The sequence below is a fragment of the Mauremys reevesii genome, linkage group 3, assembly GCF_016161935.1.
Source record: "Mauremys reevesii isolate NIE-2019 linkage group 3, ASM1616193v1, whole genome shotgun sequence".
In the NCBI taxonomy this organism is placed as follows: domain Eukaryota; kingdom Metazoa; phylum Chordata; order Testudines; family Geoemydidae; genus Mauremys; species Mauremys reevesii.
Window position 1 is genome coordinate 175326304 of NC_052625.1, and position 19437 is coordinate 175345740.

Here is a 19437-nt window from a genome sequence, read left to right on the forward strand (position 1 = left end):
ATTCACTGCTTCTAATTGCTGGTGATATTGTAGTTTGCTGAGTAGATCTGCTTTTTGCAGTGCTGGACAAAAAAAAATGTGTGAGATTATGGCTTTGTAGCAAGAATTTTAACATATCTTAGAAGTTTAGCAGTAGCTGGTAAATATAAATGAGGGAATTCATAAAAAATGTATTACCTGTGACTTTCTAAATCTAATTGTGTTATGGTAAACTGAACACTATAGCATTTCATTTAGAAAGAGAAAATCCTGTTTCAGAGGTTAGGGAAGATTCAATCTTAACAAAATGTCTGTGTGGAACCAAGATATAATATGACTATAACTGAATGATACATGCTTCAGTAGCATGCAAGGGCTTAGGAATTAATTAGTTTCATGTTTGCAATGGAGAAAAAAATGAACCTTTTAAAATCACAATTAATTTTTTGTTTTTAAAAAAAGTTTTTCCCAAAATATTTGCAGGTATCAACTAGATCAAAAAGACAAAACAAACAAAACAACCACAGTAATTGAGCTATCAAAGATTATGAAATAATTATGAAATCATTTCTCAGTTTTGGTTTGTATGCTTTTTTCAAGCCTGTAGTTTCAGTCAGAATTGCCATTTTTAAGCTGCTATCTGGTAAAAGCCATGTAAATCCACAGTTTTCATGGTTACCTTGGTGTAATGACAGCAGCTCCCTGGCAAAAATGTTCGTCCTTTTTAGGAAATTGACAAAACCTGTTAATGTGACTGTCAGTCTTGACGTATGTATGAAATATGTCATACAGATTTAAAAGGCTGAGGTAACACTAAAGGGGAGCATATCACGGGGGGAAATTTAAGGCCAGCACAAGGCATCTACACCACTTGACCCCAATCTTGTTCAATACTATTACCATTTCAGTAATGCCTAGGAGCCCCAGACAAGGACTGGATGTTTTGTTAGGTGCGGTACAAACACATGTAACCCCTCCCCCAAGTAGTGTTGCTGTGTGTCTGGTTTTCGACCAAACATTCCGGTTGAAAAAGGAAACTGGCAGCATCCAGTCAGCTCAGCTGACCAATGCTAAAAGTCCAGTTACCTGCAGTACCCAGCCTGTGCCATCGGGGGTGGGATGAGCAGCAGCTGCTGATTGAGCCTGGAGGAGCAGATCTGCTTAGCAGTTGCTGCTCTTCCCACCCCCCAGCCTGACAGAGAGAACTGGCTGGCCCCCAGACTGGGGTCCAAAGTAGGTACTGGGGGAAGAGTGGGGGAGTAACCTGCCTGCCTCCCCCATGCTGCTGTGTCCCAATTTCCCCTCCTCAGCCCCTCGCTCCAGGGACCAACCCCCTAACCCACTGTGTCCCAAATTCCCCACTCCAGTGCCTCGTTCTGGGTACTGACCTCTGACCACATCAGCGCCTCCCAGCCTGGCTCTGCAAGTGGCAGGTGAGTCTTGGGGGAGCAAGCAATGCGGGAGGGGGTGGAGAGCGAGTGATTGAGGAGGGGGATAGAGGGGGCAGGGCCTCGGAGGAAGAGGCGGGGCAGGGGTGTTTGGTTTTCAGTTGGCAACCCTACCCCCAAGGTGTTCCTCAAGCCTTTTCCCTGCCTGGTGCTGGCACTTGCTATTTGGAGCAGCTGCTCCTCTCTCTTCATGTGGGCTGGGTTCTGGATTCTTTTTGTGATGCCTCTACACACAAGGTGATTCTTCACTGTGCCCAAGTGCTATTTCTGGGGGAAATGACTAGTGCTACTAACCAGCAGGAAGTATAAGACCTGGTACAAAAGGCATGATAAAGTACATCAGCACAAACCCCAAGAACAGAATGACACCCACCCCAAATAGGAGTACAACAAGAGGACTTTACTGAGAGCAGAAAAATAAGATCTGGGGAAGAAAAGGGTTAAGTTTAAGAAATCTGAACACATTCACAAATCAACCTGATCCCCACCTCCCAGCACTCTCAACTCTTCCCAACCCTGAGCTTCCTTTCTGGCACCTTCTCAGTAGCCCACCGAGGATGAATCTGGAGAGGAGTGCTACAGTGTTGTGAATGTTGTCCAGCTTACAGTGTGGTTTATCTTTGCCCTTGGATGGGGCAGGGTCCTCTCCTGACTCTGTGGTCTGGAGTCCTGTAGAGGTCTCAGCTGGCTCAGTAGCTGGCACCAGTTCAGATCTCCACCACTCTTGACTCTGGTCTCTGCAGGGCTGGAACTGCCTGACCCATGCACTAGATCCCACAGCAATTTGTAGACTTCCTGTGTGGGAAGGGGAAGTTAATCAGACTCCCTGAGCTGTTCTGCTTTTCTCTTGCAGCCCCATCTCCATCCCCAGCTCAAATCTGAAACCTGAGTCAGGCTGTCCCCTCCCACTGATGGGGCTAAACAGCCCTGTCTCATCATTGGGCCAGCAAACTGCTTATCTAGAACATCCCATGCAATTCCTCCCTATTGGTCTCGGCAGGGGTTTCTTGTCCATTCTGACCCTACCCCTGATTCCAAGCATGCTGGGAAATGTCAGAGGGCTTTGATAGCCATTATTGTCATAGTCCCTCAGGTAGGCCCACTAGAGGCTCAGTCTGTAACTCTAAGAGCTCAGCTGGCTAATTCCAAGTAGGGGTTATACACTGAACAAAGAAGATGGTTTTTACCATGAAGAATTTGCAATCCAGGATGAGAGACAACACACGCCTACAAGAAACAGGCTGGCGAAGCATCAGATAATGGTGAGACAATTATGAAGAGCAAGATAAACAATTATCACATTAAACATGTTTATAAAATAAGCCTTAACAGGATTGGAACTACAGGGATTAAAGTTATGTGAGAGTCTTGGGCTGGCCCTCTGCATATGGAGAATTTCACCCACAATGACAAAAGAGAATGTTGACAATGGAGACAGACAGGCAGGAGGGAGTCTTGCATAGACAGGTATGGTGCAGAACAATATTCATTCTATTCCTAACGGATAGCTGGAAGAGTGTGTGTATTAGAAGATTAAAATGCCTCACACAGGTAGACTAAGCAAATACAAGTTCCCTTGATCATTGTACTATTATTATTAGCAGTCACCTAAAATAGATATTTTTCTATTTCCCATATAGTATCAATAGATGTGTGCTGGTTTATTCTGGCTGAGGATCCATCCCTTGTTAATTTTTGCAATTACAAACAGATTTTAAGGGGACATTCTGCGTGCATTGTTATAGTTCATGGATGACAAGTGCAAATCCCATTTTCTCTTTTCAAAGGCAGGGTCAGCTCTCTGACCAGTAGCGGAGGAGTGTAAGCCAGCATGGAGCCCCAGTGTAATCCGGAATGAAGACATTGTGCCTCATTAGCTCCACAGGTATTTCTGCTGATGGTTTGAAGTTGCCTTTGCAGTATTTCACATGGTTAGATTGTTCTGTGCTGTGCTGCTCTGCCCTCCGGACCCTTATTTTCCTTTGACTCATCATTGACGTGGAGAACCTTTATGCTTCTGGAGAATAATAACACCTTACATTTAAATAACATCTTTAGGCTCAGCAGATCATCAGATTATTTTTAAAGTATATCCATGGGGATCATTTCACCCACTGAAGTGCAGCTGGTTATGATACTGGTTTTAGTGATGTGGGTCTGCCACATTCACTAGGTGCTGGACAGGGTCTGCCCATTCATTTTATATAGGCTACTATGGATAAAATTTCCAAAAGTGCCTATGTGGGTTAGGAGCCTAAGTTTAATTTTCAAACGGGACTTAGGCACCTAGGGCCAGATTTATAAAGCTACTTTGCTGTCTAAAGAGGCAGATAGGTGCCTTGTGGGATTTATAAAAGTTCCTAAGCAGGTTAGGATCTTAACTCCCATTGACTTCAAGTCGGGCCCTTGGGAGCCTGTCTCATTGACTTTCAGGGAGACTTAGGCTCCTAAGATACTTAGGTGCTTAGGAAACTTTTATCCTATAAAACTATCAAAGTAAATTTTGGGCATGATGGCCCAGTTCCACAAAGGTACTTACATGCCTAAGTCCTGTTTTTAGATGCCACAGCTGTGACAAATAGGAGGTTCTGTCTATACCAATTCTGCCTGATGGTTGATATTATGAAATTGTATCATAAAATTCCTGTGTCAGGGAAAACTTGTAAGTATGTGGATCCACCCTGAGTTAACAGGATTGTCTCACGTCTCTGCCAGGCCAGAGTGAAACTAACAGTCATCTGTTTAAAATAAAACACCTTGGGACAATGGGTTTGTTCCGGCTGGGAGAAGACACTTCCTCCTCTTGTCTGAAGGGACAGGGTTTCACAGCAGTGGGAAATTACCAAAAGGTAGAACAAAAGAAGCAGGTGACCCCAGCAGGCATCTATAAAGAGACTCATTGGGGGGAACTTGGAGAGAGCCATTTTGCACCTGACAAAGATGGAGGCTTCTGCAGGGTGAGGAAGGTTGCTGCAAGGTCAAGGTAGGCAAGGGGACCAAGGATCCTGCCTGCCTGCTGGATAGAACACATCCTTGACAAAATCTGAACTTTCTTGCAAATTCTGGGGGAGAATGGAAAAGGTCACTATTTTAACTGGTAGGAAGGTGCTGATTCTGCTAGGTGCTGATCACTCCAGCCCTGATCCAGACAGCACTTAAGTACGTGCCTAACTGTAAGCATGTGAGTAATCTCATCAAAGTCAATGAAATGACTGGTGAGCTGAAAGCTAGGCATGTGTTTAAATGCTTCCCTGGCCCAGGGCTAGAGCACTCAGCTCCTTGCAGGACTGATCCCAAGGTGAGCAAACAAAGCAAAAGATGAACTTGTAGAATACGAAAATCAACACCTAAAATCTTGCAATGCTTATGTATATTTTATGTAAACATAAAAATACTGCTAGTAGATTCAACAGTTTCAATTATATCTACTCCTTACTGAGTTTGCTATCATAGAAATTATTTAACTTTAGAATCATAATGTTTAAGTAATTACTTATTCTAATTACTTTCGGCAATGAAAGATATTTATACCTTTTTAACAGCAAATCCTTAATTAGCATATTTTCATTTATCAGAAAATGAATAATTTACAAGCACAGATGAATTATTCTAAACGAGGCTTTGTCTGCAAGGAGCAGTGCACCCAGTTTTGCCATGTAGCTTATTGAGCATAAACCCCATAGTTTTTTTTATATGCAGTACTGTCACCAAGGGAAGGTAATATCCTCCAGTTGGTACCTATATGTAACATTCGTTAATATAAAGGGCCCGACTCTCTGCCATGTCCAGCACCCTTCAGTTATGACTCTCTGATTCTCTGCATCAGTTCTGGCACAGGTTAGAGCTGCCTATAGGCTGCTCTACACTGCTTCAACTGGCATGTGGATTGCTGCAGTTTGGTGGAATTGGCTGAATCTCAATCTAGGGGTATCCTTAACTTAAGACTTATGGGCCAAGTTACGAAATTCACATCAAAACAGTTCCTAGACTCCTCGACTAGACCAGAGCTACTATGTATTAAGCACCGTACAAACATATTTTCAGTGTAAATGACAGTCCTTGCCTCTCAGAGTTTACTATTTTAAGCACAATTTTAAGCTGAGAGATCTGAACACATGGGACGATTGAGCCCATTGCCAGATTGAAATGAGTGGAGCTATGTCAATTTATGCCAGAGAATCTGGTTTATCATTTATTAAATATACAACTGAATATTATGTGAATCACAAAAGGGCCAGATAACAATCTCAGTTACACCAGTATAAACCCAGAAAAAATTCACTGGCCTTGATTCTGTTCTAGTCATTATTTGACAGTGGTGTAATCAGTTGGTTTAAATGAAGTTACACTAGCATAACACTAGGTAACAGGATGGAGAATTAGGCTTGTTGATGTAATTGGGAGCAGGTGTAACATGAAGTGGGAGGAGTTACTCTAGCTTTACACTGGTGAAACTGAGATGAGAATCTGACTGAAAAGCTGCAGTAAATCACTGAGGTCAGCAAATTAATATTATGCTTTTGTAGAATAGAATAAAATAAAACTAGACCGCTTAATTTGCTTACTGGTTCATTCTAAGGGCTTGTCTACACTTACAGTGCTGCAGTAGCACAGCTTAGTGAAGATGCTATCTACGCAAATGGGAAAGCTTCTCCCATCGGGGTAGGTATTCCACCTCCCTGAGAGGCTGTAGCTATGTTGACAGGAGAAGTCCTCCCATCAGTGGTGCAAGTGGAATCCATTTTTTACCAGTCCAGAGGGGGAGGGGTAGCAGCTAACAGGGGGCACATGACCTCCTCACCTGACCCTCCACACCTCTTAGTGATGTAGTGATACCAACATTGTTAGCGTAGACCAAGACTAAATGCCTCTAGATTAAGTGCCCAGAACTGAGAACTCTGTCAGCAGCAGGAAATCATATGAAATTTGCTTCAGAAAGAAGCATTTAAAAGATCCTTTGTTTACTTACACTACTATGTAACTTTCTGTAAATTGCTGCTTGTTGGCTAGTCCAGGCTCTGTAACAGTGGGCACAGGGAAGAAAGGAGAAGAGTGATGCTGAGTTCACCACACAGCAGGACACTCATAAGGGTCTTAATATGCAAATAAAAGGTGAATAAAGGTGTCTCAATATCTTCCTTTTTTGAGTTGTGGCTTAAGTGCAAGGGACTGTCATTGTTTTAAAAATATAGTTCCCAGAGGAAATGAAAGTCCATCCCTGTAATAGAGCTCTCAGAGGGCCAGGTGTTCTAGTGGGTAGTGCATCCAGTATTTAACCTCACTTTCCAGCTGGAAGGCCTTTCAAGCCAGCTTCTCACTCATACATGGGCTTTGCTTCACCTCAGGTTTGCAATGTCCTTGTCATCCTCCCAGAGGAGGGTGGGGTGGGAATGAGGCTTATGCCACTCCTGCAGTAGGTAGGGGAGTCCAGGCCCTTCCATTCCAACAGGCTCCAACCCAGGGCCTCTAGAAGGTCGGCACCTTGGAATTTTTATCAGAGTTACCCCCCTGGGTCACTTTTTACCATCTGTCTCTCCCCATAGCTCCAAGACCAATATAAGGTAACAAAGACAACTAAACTTTCAGCCCTAACTGGGCTCAGTGTACAATCCTCACAGGGAGGCTTCTTCAGCACCTTTGAAGTGTGGAGGGGTCCTTCAGGGTAGGTCTGTCTTCTTCCCCAGCCTCTTCTTTCAGAGGTGGGTTGCTCCCTTTTAAGCTTGCTCTCCAGTTGGAGCATGCTGTGCAGGTCTGGAGAGGCAGGGATACCTGGGCACATTGCTGTCCTTTAATTCTTTCAGGCTCAGTGTGGGCTTTGTACACCTGTATGGGTGCCTTATACTCCTATTTTTCCTCTATGGGCCAGGCTTACTGACTGGACAATATCTCCTATAAATGTATTCCTATCTCACCTCTTGGGAAGGGGAGGAGTTGCGTCACGGGAGACTGGCTGTGATGCATTATGGGGGATGTAGTCCTGTCCGGGATGGGCCTGTAGAAGAGAATGGGAGTATGCGCCATCCAAAATACAACTCTGATGAGGCACTACATTGTCATTTTGAATAAAAATATTTCTGTTTCTTGTTTTTATTAAATAAAATTTCATGGGAAGCTGATAATTTTCACATTTTTTTCTCAAAACCCGTTTTCCATTGGAAAAATAAACTTTCACCCAGCTTTACACATAACTGTCTTCCTGTTGCTGTTTTTAAAAGAAATTTGGAGACCATTTCCTATGCTCTGTTATATGTGGAACTAGACAGCCCCCTACCATCAATGTTCTCCATCAACTTCTTACTATTTTTCCAAACCATTGACTCAGCGGTTTGATTGGTAACACCATCCAGTCATAAATGTGCATTTGCCACGTACATGCCCATAGAAGACTATGGGTTCAGACTAAAGTCCATCAATTAATTAATCCAGCTCCAGTGAGAGTGGAATTTAGTGACCAGAAGTCACACAATTGGATTGAAAAAACATCAAATCCAAATTGAATATGAATGGGTCAAGAATCCCTTCTACGTACTATACAAGCAAAGTAAAACCAATCTGACTTCTTAGTTCTGTACACTTTAAGGCCAGAAGGGACTATTACATCATCTAATCTGCCTTTTTGTATATCACAGGCCATTAAATTTCAAACAAATATCCCTCTGAGCCCAGTGACATTAGTTAGACTAAAGCATTTCAGTCCTTGGGAGATTAAACTGTTGTAGGACTCAGGCAGAGAACCAGAGAAACCAAGGTGCCATCAATGCTCAATCCTTCTGTAATGGCAGGGAATTTGTTTCTGGAGTCGGAAGTGAGGAAGCCTTGCACCACCTTTTTGTTAACATGTCTGGAGGAATCACTCTATATTCCCCTACAAGTCCTCCCCCTCCCCCCCCCCGATCAGCCTGATTTTTTTCACCTCCCCACACACTTACTCTAACCACACAAACTCTGTGTTCCCTGCTGACTGTGCAAGGAACACCTATCAACCTATTTTTAGGATGGGGATTTAGCAGAATTCTCCAGTCTAACTATGGCCCCATTCTTGTAAGGAACTCCACATGGGGTATGCCCACTAGGAGCTCATTGCAGGATTGGGGCCTAAGTGTATGTTCTGTGGAGGCCCTTTAAAGCTTATAGGGCACAAAGCCCTGCCATAGGATTTGTTATTGTTTCTGTCTCATGGGGGCACTGCACTTCACCCCATGCAATCATGCCACTGAAGTAATTTTCAGGTTTCTTTGAAGTTCTGACAGGTCTCTAATAAACTCATGAGAGAATGGGGGAATCTCGTTTAATCAACGCAGAATATTTCTTTGCCTTGGTCAAACAACACAGAAATGTTGGAGTGCTATCAGTTCAAGAATGCAAGACATGATGTCATGGTCAGAGAGAAGGTAGGTCAAAGGCCAGAAGCCACATGAGATGATAGTAATCCTGGGTGTCCATTTAGCATCAATACCAATGCCTCTGCCATAGACTGACAGACAAGAGCAAATTTGACAGGTTTTGTCAATGTAAGTATAGAACATCATTCAGTGCATGTACTTTTAAAGGTACCTCTAATACAAGGCTAATATAAGTAATAAATCATAACTTGCCCAGAATTCAGGAGTGTGGGATCCAGGCTTTTGGTTCATTCTTTTATACATATAGGGACTAGCTGTAAATTTGGTTGACAATCCAAACTTTCCTAGATTATAGGAGGTTTTGGTTTGGGACCATCTCTACACATAGCGTTGAATAAGGTTTATTCCTATGTCCTGACCAAAGTCTAATTTGGCTAACTGCATTACAGGTTACCTAAATTCCCTCAATTTCATGATTGTGATATGGTCCCTCACTTCCAACCCTAAACTGTTGTATAGCTTTGGTGTTTGGTGGTATATAATTGCTGTATTCTGCCCCAAAGCAGCTGTTCTTCATTGGTGAGTGGAACGATGGCTCATAAAGTACGATGGGATCTTCCTGGGTGAAAGGTACTATATAACCATAAAATCAATCAATTATTCTCAGATCCATTTAAATCCCTCATTAGCCAGCAGTATTTTTACAGCTCTAAAGTTCTTTGGCTCACAAGGACAACATTCTAAGCCTGGCCAACTACATTGAATAATCTGAAAAGAGAAATCCTCCAATTCAAGCACATGCCTGACTTTCAGCACATGATTGTTCCACTTGAAGGCAATATCAGAGGAAGTGGGTATTCACCCACGAAAGCTCATGCTGCAAAACGTCTGTTAGTCTATAAGGTGCCACAGGACTCTTTGCTGCTTGAAGGCAATAGGGTAGCAAAGTACCTTGCTTAATCAGGGACTAAATCGTTAGGTACAAGCTAGCTAAAATAATATAACAAGTATGGAGTTATCTGTGTGGCCTGTCCCTATTTAATGTAGACTAACCCTAAGTATTGTAAAAGGTGATGTGGGATGGGATGGACAGATACTTCTCTTCAGTGTAGGGCATACATAGAAAAGGGAAGTGTTTCTAGAGATAAAAGAACAGAGCCTATCACAGCATATAGAGAAAACTACAGGGGGGCTAAAGGAAGCAGGTGTTAGGTTTTAGATTTCAATTGAAGTGCAGGCCAATTCTGTGACGTGAGAATGTTTCAGAATATTTTATGGACCTGTCACTTTTTACAGCTTACATTTGCTACTCTTATGCCTATTCATATGTATGCTTGGTCTTTGAACTGTGAAAGCCTTTAAATTACAGCCCACACATCATATGATGGATTTTAAGGTAAGGAAATGCTTGATTTACTTATTTATCGCTCGTCTTGGTCTAGTTAAATCAAATGGGTTTTGGTTTTCCTTCTGAAACAATTAAGTTACATGACAAGGTGAACCTTTTAAACAATTTGTCTGGGCAGACTTTTCCTTTAAATTATACTGTATAATAATCCTACCAACCAAAATATTTGCAGCCCTTTGAAAGTTTTGAATAGCATTGAATCCGGAGGGGTTTCCTGAAAATAATTTTGAATCTATCTTGACTTTTTTTAACGATCTCAACTCAAGTCCCTTACTCCAGAACTTGATGTTGGAGCATTAAATATTATGCAGTTGGCTAAAAAACAGAATCAAACACATCATGTTTATATTAGTTCTATCCTTTTGTGCCACTGGGAACCTGAAGTTTTGGTTCTTAACTAGGATAAGTGGACACAGCACCATAAAACTTGAGTAAAGTTACATCCATTTAGGGCTAGTCTACACTGGCAATGTTAAAGCACTGCCGTGGCAGCACTTTAACGTGGCTTGTGTGGTTGCAGCACAGTGCTGGGAGAGAGCTCTCCCAGTGCTCTTAAAAAAAACACCTCCATGGGGGGCATAGCTTCCAGCGCTAGGAGCGCGGCTCCCAGAGCTGGTGCACTGTCTACACTGGCGCTTTACAATGCTGAAACTTGCTGTGCTCAGGAGGGTGTTTTTTCACACCCCCTGAGTGAGTTGTAGCACTGTAAAGGGCCAGTGTAGACAAGCCCTTATACTAGCTAAAGATAAGGCCTAAAATTCTGTTTTAGGGGAATGCAGCATGAAATGTGTATATTCTAAAAAGAGGATTTTTCTCATAGAATTTAATTTAATTTTCAAAGCTGTGAAGGACAAATAATTTTCAAAGTTAGCATAGACAAGCATAGTAAAAGCTAAGTTCAGCTGGTCTGAGCCTGAAGTCTTTGGCAAATGCTTGTTGTTGTTTGTCTGTAACACATAATACTTAGGAACATTTTTGTTGCCCTACAGCCTCAATTTTTTAGAGAGCATGCAGACCGTTTAAGAATCCATTTTCATTACCCAGTTAGACCCAGCATGTCCCAAAAGAAACTTTAGCAAGCAAACTTTTTTTGCAGGCTATAATTTAGATAGCATCAAAGAGATCCAACTTTTTTATGTGTTTAAAAAAAAGTGCACTGGTTTGTTCAGCATGAAATGGCCTTGGCACATTCTGGACAGTTCTATGTACTGGTATTTAACAGTCAGCCATTGTAGAATGCAAGCAAATGATGAGCAGGAAGTGAATGGTCACAACAAATCTGTTTTCTGCCCACATTTTCTTTTGATAACTTGATTATCTGACAACTACTTTTCCCTTGGCAACAACCATTACTCTTTGCCTTTCACTATAACCAATCCCTCCCTTTAATTCTTGGTTGACTTTTTAAAAAACCAAATGTGTGCATCTGAAATTATTTCTTTTGATATTTTTAAAATGTTTTTCTTGATGTAAAATACATACATAAAACAAGTATTTATTAGTTCCTCAGACACAACAACTTAAACTGATCGACAAATTTGTAGTCAGGAAAGAAGGTAGGTATTGTTCCCCATGACATGTTGGAAACGATTTTTGGGAGGATTTTTATCGCTCATTTTGCAGCATTGTGCAGGGAATTTTCTGTTAGGATCAGACAAATATATTCTGCACAATCTGTTTCCAGCAATTTCAAAGAGATTGCCATTGTTGGAAGTGGGGGATGTCAGTCAGGATTTCAGGTGGGACCATGTATCTTCCATCACTTTATAGATGTTTGTTAATTAAAGGCACATTTGAAAGTCAGGGTTTTTTTGCTGTAGTTGCTGTGCTGTTCAGTGAAGTATTCCCACTACTTCTTTATATTGCTCTAGTAGAATGTGTGTGTATGAATCTGGCACAACTAGCCTGAAATCTGGTGCAGCTAGTAATAGATTCTTCACTCAGAAGGAATATTTCATTAATTCTAGTTACTGATGGACTAAAGCAATGGAGATAATGTTTGATTGCGTATATAATAGCTGATGTTTGAGAATCACTGGACTAGATCTCTTTTTTTTCATTGACCACTTGAAAATTTCTGAGGGTCTCGTCGGACCACTTAATGATTTTTCCAAATGTTAGCTAACTATTGTAAAGCACTTTGGATAAAAGTGCTATGTTTAAAAAAAAAAGTAATAATAATTGTGTGTTTTTATTTGTAGAACAAAAAAACCCTCATATTTTAATATGAGTAGTCTGACCTTTCTAATGAGATGGATGTGCCTTCTCTTCCCCACCGCAGCAGCCCCCAAGCTGGAGCTGGGAAGGGGAGGGGGTCTCCCATGCTGCGGCAGCCCCCGAGCTTGGGAAAGTCACCTCTTTCTCTGGCCGCCACAGCCTTGCATGTCCCAAATTCCACCCACTGCCCCCTCCCACCTGCCCCCTATTCGCTCCAAGGCCACCACCTCACCTTACATATCCATCTTCTCCAAAGTCCAGGCACCTAATTAGTGGAGCCATGCCTGCCAAAAGCAAAATCCAGTTCCAAACAGCTCCAAATGTTGTGACTTCAACTAAATTTGAGTTGTTCATACATGTAGGTAAATACTTCATCATTTGACTTTTTCCCGCCTCTTTTTTGGTTCAAATGTGAAACTGATGAAATGTGTATACTCTCCTATCTTCTCTGTTGGACACCAGATTTGTTCGGTCACTTATACTGTTTTAATCTCAATGAGACAAGCCCTGTTCTCATATTAGTACATAGATGGACTAATTCAGTGAAAGTCAGTGCTCCACAATTATTTCAGTTTACCTGAGTAAAATTTTGGCTAATATGTCAATTTTTGTGGACTGTTTACTTTAGGATCATAAGCAGATGATTCCCTCTTAAACTAGGGTAGCTTGTTGGCTATAGGGATTACAAAATATAAGCTTTCTCTGTGCAGCTATTGATGTACTTTGGCCATACTCTGTGTATTCTTCCACTTATAGTCTGAATATTGGGGTGGGGGGAAGACATTTGTTTATAATATATTAAAAAAAAACTTTAATATTTTAAGATGAATTTGACACTTTCAGTCAATTGCAGACATTGTGAATGATTCCTTAGGAAAAATGTTTAGTAAAAGCAACACCATGTTAGTCTGAAGACCAGGGTATTATTGGTGTAATGAGAGTAACTCAGAAGATATCACTGCAGTTACTCTAGATTTATTCTACCATATTGGAGAGCTGAATCTGTTCCTGGGCATTTCATAGAATATCAGGGTTGGGAGGGACCTCAGGAGGTCATCTAATCCAACCCCCTGCTCAAAGCAGGACCAATCCCCAACTAAATCAAATCAGCCAGGGCTTTGTCAAGCCTGACCTTAAAAACCTCTAAGGAAGGAGATTCCACCACCTCCCTAGGTAACCCATTCCAGTGCTTCACCACCCTCCTAGTGAAAAAGTTTTTCCTAATATTCAACCTAAACCTCCCCCACTGCAACTTGAGACCATTACTCCTTGTTCTGTCATCTGGTACCACTGAGAACAGTCTAGATCCATCCTCTCTGGAACCCTCTTTCAGGTAGTTGAAACCAGCTATCAAATCCCTCTTCATTCTTCTCTTCTGCAGACTAAACAATCCCAGTTCCCTCAGCCTATCCTTATAAGTCATGTGTTCCAGCCCCTAATCATTTTTGTTGCCCTCTGCTGGACTCTCTCCAATTTATCCACATCCTTCTTGTAGTGGGGGGCCCAGAACTGAACCCAGTACTCCAGATGAGGCCTCACCAATGTCGAATAGAGGGGAATTGTCATGTCCCTCAATCTGCTGGCAATGCCCCTACTTATACAGCCCAAAATGCCGTTAGCCTTCTTAACAACAAGGGAACACTTGACTCATATCCAGCTTCTCATCCACTGAAACCCCTAGGTCCTTTTCTGCAGAACTGCTGCCTAGCCATTCGGTCCCTAGTCTGTAGCAGTGCATGGGATTCTTCCGTCCTAAGTGCAGGACTCTGCACTTGTTCTTGTTGAACCTCATCAGATTTCTTTTGGCCCAATCCTCTAATTTGTCTAGGTCCCTCTGTATCCTATCCCTACCCTCCAGCACATCTACCACTCCTCCCAGTTTAGTGTCATCTGCAAACTTGCTGAGAGTGCAGTCCATGCCATCCTCCAGATCATTAATGAAGATATTGAACAAAAATGGCCCCAGGACTGACCCTTGTGGCACTCTGCTTGATACCAGCTGCCAACTAGACATGGAGCCATTGATCACTACCCATTGAGCCCGATGATTTAGCCAGCTTTCTATCCACCTTACAGTCCATTCATCCAGCTCATATTTCTTTAACTTGCTGGCAAGAATACTGTGGGAGATTGTATCAAAAGCTTTGCTAAAATCAAGGAATAACACATCCAATGCTTTCCCCTCATCCACAGACCCAGTTATGTCATCATAGAAGGCAATTAGGTTAATCAGACATGACTTGCCCTTGGTGAATCCAAACTGACTGTTCCTGATCACTTTCCTCTCCTCTAAGTGCTTCAGAATTGATTCCTTGAGGACCTGTTCCATGATTTTTCCAGGGACTGATGTGAGGCTGCCTGGCCTGTAGTTCCCCGGATCCTCCTTTTTCTCTCTTTTAAAGATGAGCACTACATTAGCCTTTTTCCAGTCATCTGGGACCTCCCCCGATCACCGTGCATTTTCAAAGATAATGGTGAATGGCTCTGCAATCACATCCACCAACTCCTTTAGCACCCTCGGATGCAGTGCATCCGGCCCCATGGACTTGTGCTCGTCCAGCTTTCCTAAATAGCCCCGAACTACTTCCTTCTCCACAGAGGGCTGGTCACCTTCTCCCCATACTGTGCTGCCCAGTGCAGCACTCTGGGAGCTGCCCCAGTAAGGGGCCCACACATTCCTTGACTTTCTTCTTGTTGCTAACATACCTGAAGAAACCCTTCTTGTTACTCTTAACATCTTTTGCTAGCTGCAACTCCAAGTATGATTTGGCCTTCCTGATTTCAGTCCTGCATGCCTGAGCAATATTTTTATAATCCTCCCTGGTCATTTATCCAATCTTCCACTTCTTGTATGCTTCTTTTTTGTGTTTAAGATCAGCAAGGATTTCATTTAAAATCTTTTTATTTACTAATCACAAAACTAGCCTCTAGAAATTGAGGTTCTGTGACTATCTATGTACCATTTACCATGGCAACATAGGTTGCCTATCAGAGATGCACTTTTTTTTCTACAAGCATGTTTAAAAATATGCAGAATCTCATTAGTAAATCATGCTGATGTCATATTGCATCAGATTATGCCATGACTTAACAACATGCTCTGATGTGACCTGATGTAATGTCCCGTACTATATATGAACCATAGTTTCACCAAATAAAAACTACTAGAACCTGGCTATTATAATGACTCTTGGGTATCTGACAGGTGTTTGACACTGAAACAGTTAAAAATCACTTGCAAGTAGCAGCAGAATAGAGGGGAGAATTGTTTCCTCTCAAGTTTCAGGCACGTTTTAATGTACAATTACAATTACTACTGAGGGGCTCCAATGGGGAATTGAAGGTCTGATTTCTAGTGTTTGGTGATGTAACACTCTGTGGTAGGGAAAACAGGAAGTGTGAGGTGTGTTTGTCTTGCTGGGTTGCCCCTGGAGCAGTGCTATGCCAAACTCCCCCCCCCCCCCCCCATGCAGGCCTTATTACTATCTCAGGGCTCCAAATTGTCTTTAGCACTTTATTTTCCTCATCTAGAATCTTTTTTAAAAACAAATAGATTTTTTTTCTTTGGAAACCTTTTTCAGTCATTTTTAATTCATTAGGTTCCTGTAAGTTTCCTTGTGGGTAATTTAGGCCCAGTTGCCTCAGAGACAGACACCTTTGGAGTTACACCTCTACCCCAATATAACGCTGTCCTTGGGAGCCAAAAAAATCTTACTGTGTTATAGGTGAAACCGCGTTATATTGAACTTGCTTTGATCCTCCCGAGTGCGCAGCCCCACCCCCCCAGAGCACTGTTTTACCATGCAATATCCGAATTCGTGTTATATCGGGGTAGAAGTGTATTCTTGACTTCCAATGGCTGGCACCTTGGATTCAATCTTTACAAAACTAAACGATTTTGATGAAAAATTCAATGGAATTATTTCTTCTAGTTGTTAAACATGTTGTATAATATTTATCATGAGGCGAGAGACAAACATCATTCCACAGAGTATAGTAAAGTGCCCCGCAGCATCGCAGAGACCTGCCAAGTGCAGACAGCTGCCTCCGCTGACTGCACAGAAAGGTTAACTTATGGAGGTGAAGTTATGCCTGATGCTTCATTTCACTATGCAGTTTGAGTTTCATTAGTAAACAGCAATTTAATTGAATTTGCTGTAGCTGTGTTTGTGCCTGTGAACAAGTTGGATTCACACCTCACTCCCCTGGCTGCTCACAGGGATAGACACAGCAAAAGGGAATGCAGGTTTTTATTTAAGTGAATATTGATGATGGGGAAATGTTTGAGGTATTCACTTGGCTCTGGTGGAGTTGGGGAAGCTGCTCAAAAACCCTTCATTTGGGCTACTCTTCAAAGAAACAGGAGCTACTAGAAGATTAAAACTGTGGTGACAGGGTAGCAGCAGATGTTCACTCTTGAGGACAGTGATGGAACAATAATTACAGCACACATCGGGGTCATGTAGACAGTAGAAGAGTTTTATTGGTAACTGTACCAAGATACATCCAGATGGATATACCACCACCATCTCACCCCATGACATCAAAGCTGTGAGCAAAGAGAAAGAAAGGGACAACGTCTTGCATATAAATGCCAAAGTTATGTTAGACAAGTGAGGAATATCACAAGAAGAAAATATTTGAAGGCAGCTTTCTGTTCATAGTATCATAGTGAAGTAAAAGTCTAGAACTGAAGCATCTGGGAAAAGAATCCAACACATAGGTCCAGAAAATTGGAGACAGCTTCCATTTCTCCAGAATTCCTATGTTAATCCTCATGCTGGAGAAGAGATGACAACACTGAGGGCAAACAGGAAAACAAATCAAACTACCATTAAAATATACACCTAATTTAATGTGTAAACCCATGCTTATATATGCTACATGCAAATAATCAACTATACTGAGTCAACTCGGTTTTCAGTCTCATCTTTGTTCATAGAATTCAGAAGTAAAGGTTGTTGGGTTTTTTTCAAACATTGGTATGAAGCTTCAAAGGTGTGCCTGACAGAGAGAAGAAAAAGTACCTTTCCTTGAGGAGCCTAGAGGGGTAATCCTGCTCCTATTGAAGTCAATGGCAAAACTCTCATTGCCTTTTCTTGAGTTGCATAAAGCCCCAGGTGCATGGAAATATGAAAAAATATTGAAATATATACCATCATAGTATGCTAGACACATCATTACATTGCTCAATTGCCAAGGGACTGCCTGTAAGCTGTGTACTTGATTAGCAAAAAGTCATTTACTTGATAACAAAAGTATAAAGTATGAAGTTATTGGGAAATTTGCCATTGACTTCATAGGGACCAGGATTTCGCTTTAACCCTTTAACAAATACCTATAATTGTAATATAGTAAATACTTTTAACCTGGAGTATCTTGATTTTCTCTAATGCAGTTTGTCAGTAGCCTATATCTTGTTAGGATTTCTTTCAGTACTGACGATTGTAATGTAATGCAGGATTTATCTGGGGTGTGGAAGATAACAGTTAACGCGAGACATCCAATTTCAAGTTATAAGAAAATAATTCTTTCCCTGCATTCTTCCTGCAATTCAGGCATTAAGCAGTTCAACAGTGAATAATGAGAGAGATCAGGAAGAGTTGGGCTTGAATACAAAATGCCATCTAAGATATTGCACAATAATAGACTGTTTTGGGGAGCCCTGTTTCCTGTAGGTTCTAGGCACATTATTCCATGTGTGCATGGAACCTAGTCAAGGACAACAAATTAAAATACTTTTTTCCCTAAATAGACAAAGCTGTCAAATTCTTTGCTGAGAAAAGAAAATACAAATGAGATGTTGAGGACTAAACGTAAATGGTTTCCTTTATATTTCCACTGGAGTGTTAAATTCTGAGCATCTTGAAGGTAAAATATTTAAGATGAATTTCACGTGAGTTTCAATAAACTGTTCACCAGAGTCCACTGAAGGAATTTTTTGAAAGCTTATCAGCAGCAAGAGTCACAGGGGTGGTATGTCACCAATGTTACCCCTGCCTGTGAGTCCTGATTTATCCATTGGGTTCATCATAGCAAAGAGAATTTTATAAATATAGATAAAATAAATATAGGTAAAAGACTGATATTATTATGCAGTTGGTAAATGCTGGAGGCTATGTAGTCTAGAGCTAGAACACCCGCCTGACGAGTGGGACTTCTGGGTCCTATCAATGGGTAACCTTAGGTATGTCACTTAACCACTCTGGGATTCTCCACTGCCTTGTACCTTCTATAGTCATTTATATCTGTGCAAAGTGGGTGTAGAACGGGTCAGCAACCTATGACATGCATGCCAAAGGTGGCATGCAAGCTGATTTTTGATGGCACGTGGCGGTGGGCAGCCCACTGCCACTCTGGGGTTTCCACCACCAGCTCCTGCCCGCTGGGGTCCCGCCGCCAGTCCCACTCAGCACCCGCTGCTGGCCTGGGTGAAGGAACCCCAGGCTGACAGCCAGCTGAGACCCCGGCTGGCAGGAGCCAGTGGCTGAAACCCCAGAGCAGCAGCGGGCTGAGCAGCTCAGTACGCCACTGCTCTGGCGTTCCTGCTGCTGGCCCCTTGCCAGCCGGGGTCTCGCCGCTGGTCCCACTCAGCGCCCGCTGCTTGCCTGGGTGAAGGAACCCCAGGCCGGCAGCGGGCTGAGACTCTAGCTGGCAGGAGCCGGCGGCCGGAACCCCAGAGCAGCAGTGGGCTGAGCCGCTCAGTCGCTGCTCTGGGGTTCTGGCTGCTGGCCCCTTCCCAGCCGGCGTCTCCGCCACAGCCCCACTCCCCTTGCTTCCAGTTGGAGTTCCAGCGCAGGCCCCCTGCCAGACAGGGTCCAGGCCTCTGGCCCTGCTCAGCCCTACCAGCCGCCAGCTCCACTCACCTCAGCTGCCAATCTGGGGTTCCAGCTGCTGACCTCCTGCCAGCCAGTTAACAACTGATCACTCAGAAGTCTGTGTGCAGCTTAAAGTATCCAAATACGTGCCAGACATTGGAAAACTCAGCAAGGAAAAGCAAGGGCAAGGATCACACTAAACTGATAAGATCTGCATTTTAATT

The 19437-nt window shown here is 42.5% G+C and overlaps 1 long non-coding RNA gene across 1 annotated transcript in view; it reads left to right on the forward strand.

Moving 5' to 3' along the window:
• Nucleotides 1–8689: 8689 nt before the first annotated feature.
• LOC120400148 overlaps nucleotides 8690–19437 on the forward strand; it is a 39745-nt gene continuing 28997 nt past the window's right edge. Inside the window, exon 1 of the long non-coding RNA XR_005595567.1 lies at nucleotides 8690–8818. This is a non-coding gene — a long non-coding RNA (uncharacterized LOC120400148). The remainder of the gene's footprint in view (nucleotides 8819–19437) is intronic.